Below are 7,972 nucleotides of genomic sequence, written 5' to 3' on the forward strand. Positions count from 1 at the left end.
TTGAGTGTGTTTGGCTCAGCTAGTGCATGCTGTTTTGTGAGTGACAGACAAATATATAAAGGTATCTGGTTGGACATGTCCGATTCAAGGCTGAGTGAGGGATTATCCAACACAAACTTCTAAATGCAGGAGAGCTCTTTTACAGCAATCTTCCTTTCAGTTTGTTTAATACTTACGGACAAGTATAAACTTGATGGTTTAACCTATTTGGCCTCCTGCCGTCAGGCAAGAGGTACCACAGCATAAGAACCAGAACTGCCAGGATGGGTTACAGCTTCTTTTCCCAGAATATTAGACTCCTTAACACCCTGGTGCTGCCTAGCACACATTACACCCTGTCTGAATACCTCGCCACCCCTGCCCCCTCCACTCTCCCCAACTCATAGACACTCTCATCCTGCTCTAGTTATTTTTCATCTTTTATCACTGCTGTTTCATATATTTACATTACTGCTTGTTTTATTATAATAGTGTCAGTAACATTATACTGCCTTCCGTAAGCATGCACCTCGTACTGTATGTGAACCTGTCTATCTCCAGGCCATGTCACTCTGGGACCTGCGCTAATATCATTTTATGACTGTGTGTGCGGAATCATAACTGTGCTATGTGTGATAGAACATACTGTGTTTTGCACCTTAGCCCCAGAGGAACAATGTTTTGTACAGCTGTATACTTGTGTATTGCCGAAGGATAATTAAGCTGACCTTGAACTTGAACGGCTGCCAGGATAATAATCGGAATCAAGTTTCAATACTGATGCCAACTCTCCATTCAAACTATTGAATGCACAAATGCAGTATGTTAAAAAGAGTATTCAGAAACAAAGTCACAGCTTTTCATATCCCAACAATGACCCTTTTTATTATTTTGTGATTAGAAGTAAGAAAAATTGGAACAGATCTCCAAAGACTCTGGCAAATTTCTGTGGAGAGCATTCTAATTGGTTGCATCATGGGTATGGAGGAGCCAAGGAACATAATTGGAAAAAGCTGCAGAAAGTGGCAAACTTAGCCAGCACTGTAATATTGTTGCTCAAAGCTCATTATTTATTGCTATTTATTTATATCTGCATTTGCACAGTTTGTTTACAGTTAACAGTACCTGATGTTTACAGTTACAGTTCTATAAATCAGCTAAGAATGCCAGAAGAAAAAGGATCTCAGGGTTGAATGTGGTGACATGTACGTGCTCTGATAATAAATTTTACTTTGAACTTAGAGCTTTGAACTGTATGATGGCCACTAGCCTCCTCTCCCTCGAGGCGATGCCTCCAAAAGGAGGCATCCATCATTAAGGACCCCTGTCAACCAGGATATGCCCTCTTCTCTTTGCTAGAAGGTATGGAAACCTGAAGACACATATTTGGCATTTTTGGAACAGCTTCTTCCCCTCCACCATAGGATTTCTGAAAGGACAATGAGCACTATCTCACTACTTTTCCCTCTCTTTTTGCACTAATTATTCAATTTAATTTATATATAAAAATCTGTCAAGTATGGTACCATGCACAATTCTGATCTGATGGAGACAGACGTGAGAGTACGGAGGAACATCTGGAGAAACTTCTGAAATGCCCGCTTCGCTGCCGCTGCTACTGTGTGGTAACCGGAATCTCCGGAGCAGAAGGCCCTGAATCCTCGGCTTTGCTTGTTTCGGTGGCCGGGGCGAGGTTGAAGGTGCTCGGCGGAGGATGGCACTCGGGAGGCTGTATCGGAGGGGCTGCTCGGAGGCTCGAAGTTTTCGGATGGACGGACTCGGTGTCGGCTGTGGTCGGCTGCTTCCAAGGCATTGGCAGTTGTCAGTGCCTGGAGGTTTATGGCAGGAAGTTTCTCCCTTTTGCCGCCTGCTTATCGGGGACTCGGGAGTCGATCGGGACTTGAGACTTTTTTTTACCATGCCCATGGTCTGTTCTTTATCAAGTTATGGTATTGTTTTGCACTGCTGTAACTATATGTTATAATTATGTGGTTCTGTCAGTGTTAGTCTTTGGTTTGTCCTGTTTTCTGTGATATCCCTCTGGAGAAACATTGTATCATTTCTTAATGCATGTATGCATTTCTAAATGGCAATAAAAGAGGACCGAGTGTTCTCATAATCTAATCTAAAAATATATATAAATACATATTCATTTCTTATGGTAATACATATTTTTAAAATTATTATTATGTATTGCAATGGACTGCTGCCATGAAATAACAAATTTTATGACACACATGTCAGTGATATTAAACTTGATTCTGATTTTGTTTGTTGAACTTGACCTTCAGCTGTACATAACCCAAATTTTATCAATATAACTCTAACCAAAGATTACAGGACTCTGGTACCTTTTTTGCTTCCTTTTAAAACAGTTGTAATGTTTGTTGATAATTATAAATGAGAGCAGATATAAAGTACAATGATAAAGATTAAGATTTGGAAGATTTAAAGAAAAAGATTAGTTTTGTTTATCAAGTGTACATCAAAATGTATGCTCAGTGACCCTACCCTTACCTAATGACGTGGCCATTGAGTGTATGTTCAAGATCTTCTGCTGCTGCAGCCTATTTATTTCAAGGCTCAACATGGTGTGAGTTCAGAGATGCCTTTCTGCACTCCACTGTTGTGATGTATGCTTGTTTGAGTTATCACTGCCTTCCTGTCAGCTTGAACTAGTTTGGCCATTTTCCTCTGTCCTCTCTCATTAACAAGGCGTTTTTGCCCACAGAACTGCTGCTCACTGGAGATATCTTTTTTTCCCACGCTATTCTGTGCTGTGCGTGAAAATCCCAGAAAACCAGCAGTTTCTGAGATACTGAAACCACCCCATCATATACCAACAATCATTCCACAGTATGAGTCAGTTAGATCATATTTCTTCCCCATTCTGATGTTTGGTCTGAACAACAACTGAACCTCTTGACCATGTATGCATGCTTTTATATATTGAGTTGCTGCTACATGATTGGCTGATTAGATATTGGCATTAAGACCATAAGACATAAGAGCAAAATTAGGCCATTTGGCCCATCACACTGCTCTGTTATTCCTTCATGGCTGATTTACTATCCCTCTCAACTCCATTCTCCTGCCTTCTCCCTGTAACCTTTGACACCCTGACTAATCAGGAACCTATCAAACACGGCCTCCACAGTCATCTGTGGCAATGAACTACACAGATTCGCTACCCTTTGGCTAAACAAATTCCTACTCATCTGTATTCAAAATGGATATCCCTCTATTTTGAGTCTGTGCCCTCTGGTCCTAGACTCACCCACTATAGGAAACGTTTTCTCCACATCCACTTTATCTCGAGCTTTCAATATTTGTTAGGTTTCAACGAGATCCCCCCTCATTCTTCTAAGCTCCAGTGAGTACAGACTCAGAGTCATCAAACAATCCAAATACATCAACACTTTCATTCGCAGAATCATTCTCATGAACCTTCACTGGACTCTCTCCAATGCGAGCACATATTTTCTTAAATAAGGTGACAAAACCTGTGCAAAATACTGCAAGAACATTCTGACCAATGCCTTATAAAGCCTCAGCATGATATCCTTGGTCTTATATTCTAGTCCTTATGAAATGAATGCTAGCATTATATTTGCCTTCCTTACTACCAACTCAACCTGTAAGTTAACCTTTAGGGAATCCTGCACAAGAAAAACACAAATCTTTTTGCACGTCTGAGTTTTGAATTTTCTCCCCGATAAGAAGATGGTCTATCCTTTACTCCTTCTACCAAAGTGCACAACTGAACACTTCAGGACATTATATTCCATTCTCCCAATCTGTCTAAGTCCTTCTGCAGCCTCCCTGGTTCCTCAACATTACCTGCCCGCCCACTTAAATTTATATTGTCCAAAAACTGTCCATAAAGCCATCAATTCTGTCATTGACATATAATGTGAAAAGATGTACTCCTAATACTGATACCTGCACTATGCCTCTAATCATTGACAGCCAACCAGAGAAGGCCCCCTTTATTCCCAGTCTTTGCTCCTGCCAGTCAGCCAATGTTCTATTCATGTTAGTATCTTTCCTGTAATACGCTAGTCTGTTAAATTGTTTAGTGGCCTCATGTTCAGCACCTTGTCAAAGGCCTTCTGAAAATTCAAGTAAACAACATCCACTGACTCTCCATTGTCTATCCAGCTTGTTACTTCCTTGAAGAATTTCAACAAATTTGGCACTTAAGGAAATTGCCAGTTTGGCTTAATTTATCATGTGCCTCCATGTACCTAGAAACTTCATCTTTAATAATGGACTTCAACATCTTACCAACCACCGAAGTTAAGCTAAATGGGCTATAATTTCCTTTCTTTTGCCTCTCTCCCTTCTTAAGGAGTGGAGTGACATTTGTAATTTTCCATTCCTCTGAAACAATTCCAGAACCAAGTGATTCTTGAAAGATTATAACTGATACATCCACAATCTTTCCATCTACCTCTTTCAGAACCCTGAGGTGTAGTCCGTTTGGTCCAGGTGACATCTATTTCCAGACCTTTCAGCTTCCTAAGCACCTTCTCCTTAATAATAGCAACTACACTCACTTCTGCCTCCTAACACTCTTGAATTTTTGATATACTGCTCGTGTATTCTACAGTGAAGTCTGACGCAAAATACTTATTAAGTTTATCCACCATTTCTTTGTCCCCCATTTTTACTTCTGCAGCATCATTTTCCAGCGGTCCAATAAACATTCCCTGCTCTCTTTACTCTTTAAATACATATCTGGTGTCATTTTTTATTTTTATGGATAGCCTTCCTTCATATTTCATCTTTTCTCTCCTTATGGTTTTTAGATGCCTTCTGTTGTTTTTTTTTTGAAAAGCTTCTCAATCCTCTAACTTCCTATTAATTTTAGCTATATTATATGCCATCTCTTCTCCTTTTATGCTGTATTTGACTTCCTTTATCAGCCACTGTTGCCTGATCCCCACTTTAGAGTAGTTCTTCATCTTTGGGATGTATCTATCCTGCACCTTCCAAGTTGCCTCCAGAAACACCAGCCATTGCTGTTCTGCCATATTCCCTGCTGGTGTCCCCTTCCAATCAACTTTGGCCAACTCTTCTCTCATGGCTCTGTAATTCCCTTTACTCCACTGTAATATTGATACATCTAACTTTATCATCTCCCTCTAAAACTGCGGGGGAAAGCCTATCATATGATCACTGCTTCATCAGGCTTCCTTTACCTTGCTCCCTCATCAAATCTGGTTCATTACACAACAGCCAATTCAGAATTGCATTTGTTCTCCTGGGCTTGACCATAAGTCACTCTAGAATGCCATACTGTGGGCATTCCACAAATTCTGTTTCTTGGGATCCAGCACCAACCTAATTTTCCCAATCTACCTGCATATGGAAATCCCCCCATGACTATCACAACATTGCCCTTTTAACATGCCTTGTCCATCTCCCATTGTAATTTGTATCCCTCATCTGGGCTACTGTTTGGAGGCCTGTATATAACTCCTATCAGGGTCTTTTTACCTTTGCAGTTTTTTAACTCCACACACAAGGATTCTACATCTTGCCATCCTATGTCACCTCTTTCAAAGGATTTTATTTTTTTTTTACCAGAGCCACCCCATCACTTCTCCATACCAGCCTGTCCTTTCAATACAATGTCCATCCTTGGATGTTAAACTCCCAACTATGATCTTCTTTCAGCTATGTCTCAGTGATGCCCATAACATCATACCTGCCTTTCTTTCACTGTGCTGGAAAATTATCTGCCTTATTCTGTATATTGTGTGCGTTCCAATAAAATACCTTTAGTCCTGTATTCATCACCCTTTTCAATTTTGCCACAATATTACACTTCAACCAAACCTATCTGATTGCAATTTTGCCCTGGCATCTGCCTGTCCTTCCTCACAGTCTCCCCACACATTATATCTACTTGAATACTAACTGCCCCATCCTCACTCCTATCAGTCCAGTTCCCATTCCCCTACCAGATTAGTTTAAACCCTCTCCAACAGCTCTAGCAAATCTGCCAAGGAGAATATTGGTCTCCCTTGTGTTCAGGTGTAACCTGTCCTTTTTATAGAGGCCGTATCTTCCCCAATGATGCAGAAATCTGAAACCCTGTCCCCAGCACCAAATTCTCAGCCATGCATTCATCTACTGAATCATCATATTCTTAACCTCACTGGCACATGGCACAGGCAGCAATCCAGAGATTACTGCTCTGGAGGTCCTGCTTTTCAGCTTTCTACCTAACTCTCTATAATCTCTCTTCAGGACCTCCTTCCATTTTCTACCTATGTCGTTAATGCCAATATGTACCAAGACTTCTGGCTGCTCACCTTCCCCCTTTAGAATGTTGTGGACCCGATCTGAGATATCTCTGGCAGCTGAATGGCAGAAGAGCACCTGGGTGTCTTTTTCATGTCCATAGAATCTTGTCTGCTCTTCTAACTATGGAATCACCTATCACTACTGCACTCCCTTTCTGAGTCACAGAGCCAGAATCAGTGTCAGAGGCTCAGTCGCTGTGGCTTTCCCCAGTAGGCCATCCCTACCCCAAAAGTATCCAAAGCGGGTTACTTGTTATTGAGTGGAATGGCCCCACGGGTATTCTGCACTGGCTGGCTGTTCCCTTTTCCTCTCCTGAGTCACATGGGCACTTGCCTCCTGCAACTTCAGGGTGACCTCCTTCCTGTAGCTCCTATCTATCACCTCCTCAATCTCCTACATGAGCCAAAGGTCAAAGAACTGCAGCTCCAGTTCCTTAACACGGTCCGTTAGATGCTGCAGCTCAAGGCATCCCGTACAGATGTAGTTATCAGCGAAACTGGAGGTCTCCTAGAGTTCCCACATCTCGTACAAAGAACCTACTTCTTACTCTGGACCCATTTTCAGTGCACTAGCTATGTACTAATAGGCAAAGAAAGAGAAAATAGAACTTATTAGATCCTTATTTTGAACTTCTGTCTGTGCTTTACCAAGCCTGTTGAACCCACTCTTACACTAGCCCACTCCACCAATCTACTGACACCCCGAGTCCTTTTATTGGCTCAAATAAAACTCATTGCTGATGAAACTTGTTCTTTTCAACTAGCTCCTGCCTTTGAACACTGTCTCTCTCACGATCTACTTCAAATTATGACGAACTCTCAGAGACTTGCTGGGCGTAAGGCATAATTTACAAGCAGGTGATTAAGCGATGATCAGGTATACCTGATAAAGTGATAACTGAGTGTATAGTGAAATGTATTGTTTGTGTTAATGACCAACACAATCTGAGGATGTGTCGGGGACAGCCGGCAAGTGTCGTCATGCTCCCAGCACCAACATTGCACGACCACAATTTACTAATCCTAAACTATACATCTTTGTAATGTGGGAGGAAAGTGGAGAGCCTGGAAGAAAGCCACGTGATCATGGGGAGAACTGTTCTTATTGCCCCATTCGAGTTTCTTAAATGCCCCTAATCTATCTGCCTCTATCACTAACCCTGGCTGTGTCTTCCATGCACCCACCACTTTCTGGGTGAAAGACCTACCTCGGACATCTCCCCTCTACTTCCCTCCAGTCTCTTTAAAATTTGTCCCCTCTTATTGCTCTTACCATTGTCAATGGTCCCGCTCATCTGTTTAGCAATCTTTCTGACTCCCTACCATCAGGAAGGAGCGTTAGGACAAGCACTGAGAGAATGGTAAACAGGTTCTTCCCCCAGGCCATGAGACTACAGAGCTCCCTGCCACCACCCAAGTCTCATCGCATATGAAGTGCTAGTGGCAATACACTTGAACTTGATTAGCCATTTCAGCCCTAGGAAGAAGTCTCTGGCTATCCATTCTATATACGCCTCTTATCATCTTTTACACCTCTATTTAGTTGCCTCTTATCGTCCTTCAAGAAAAGCCCTAGCTTGCTTGACCTTTCCACATATGACCTGGTCACTAATCCAGGCAGCATCCTGGTAAATCTCTTCTGCATCCTCTCCAAAGCTTCACATCCTTTCTATAATGAG

Source organism: Mobula birostris, chromosome 2, assembly GCF_030028105.1.
Source record: "Mobula birostris isolate sMobBir1 chromosome 2, sMobBir1.hap1, whole genome shotgun sequence".
NCBI lineage: Eukaryota > Metazoa > Chordata > Chondrichthyes > Myliobatiformes > Myliobatidae > Mobula > Mobula birostris.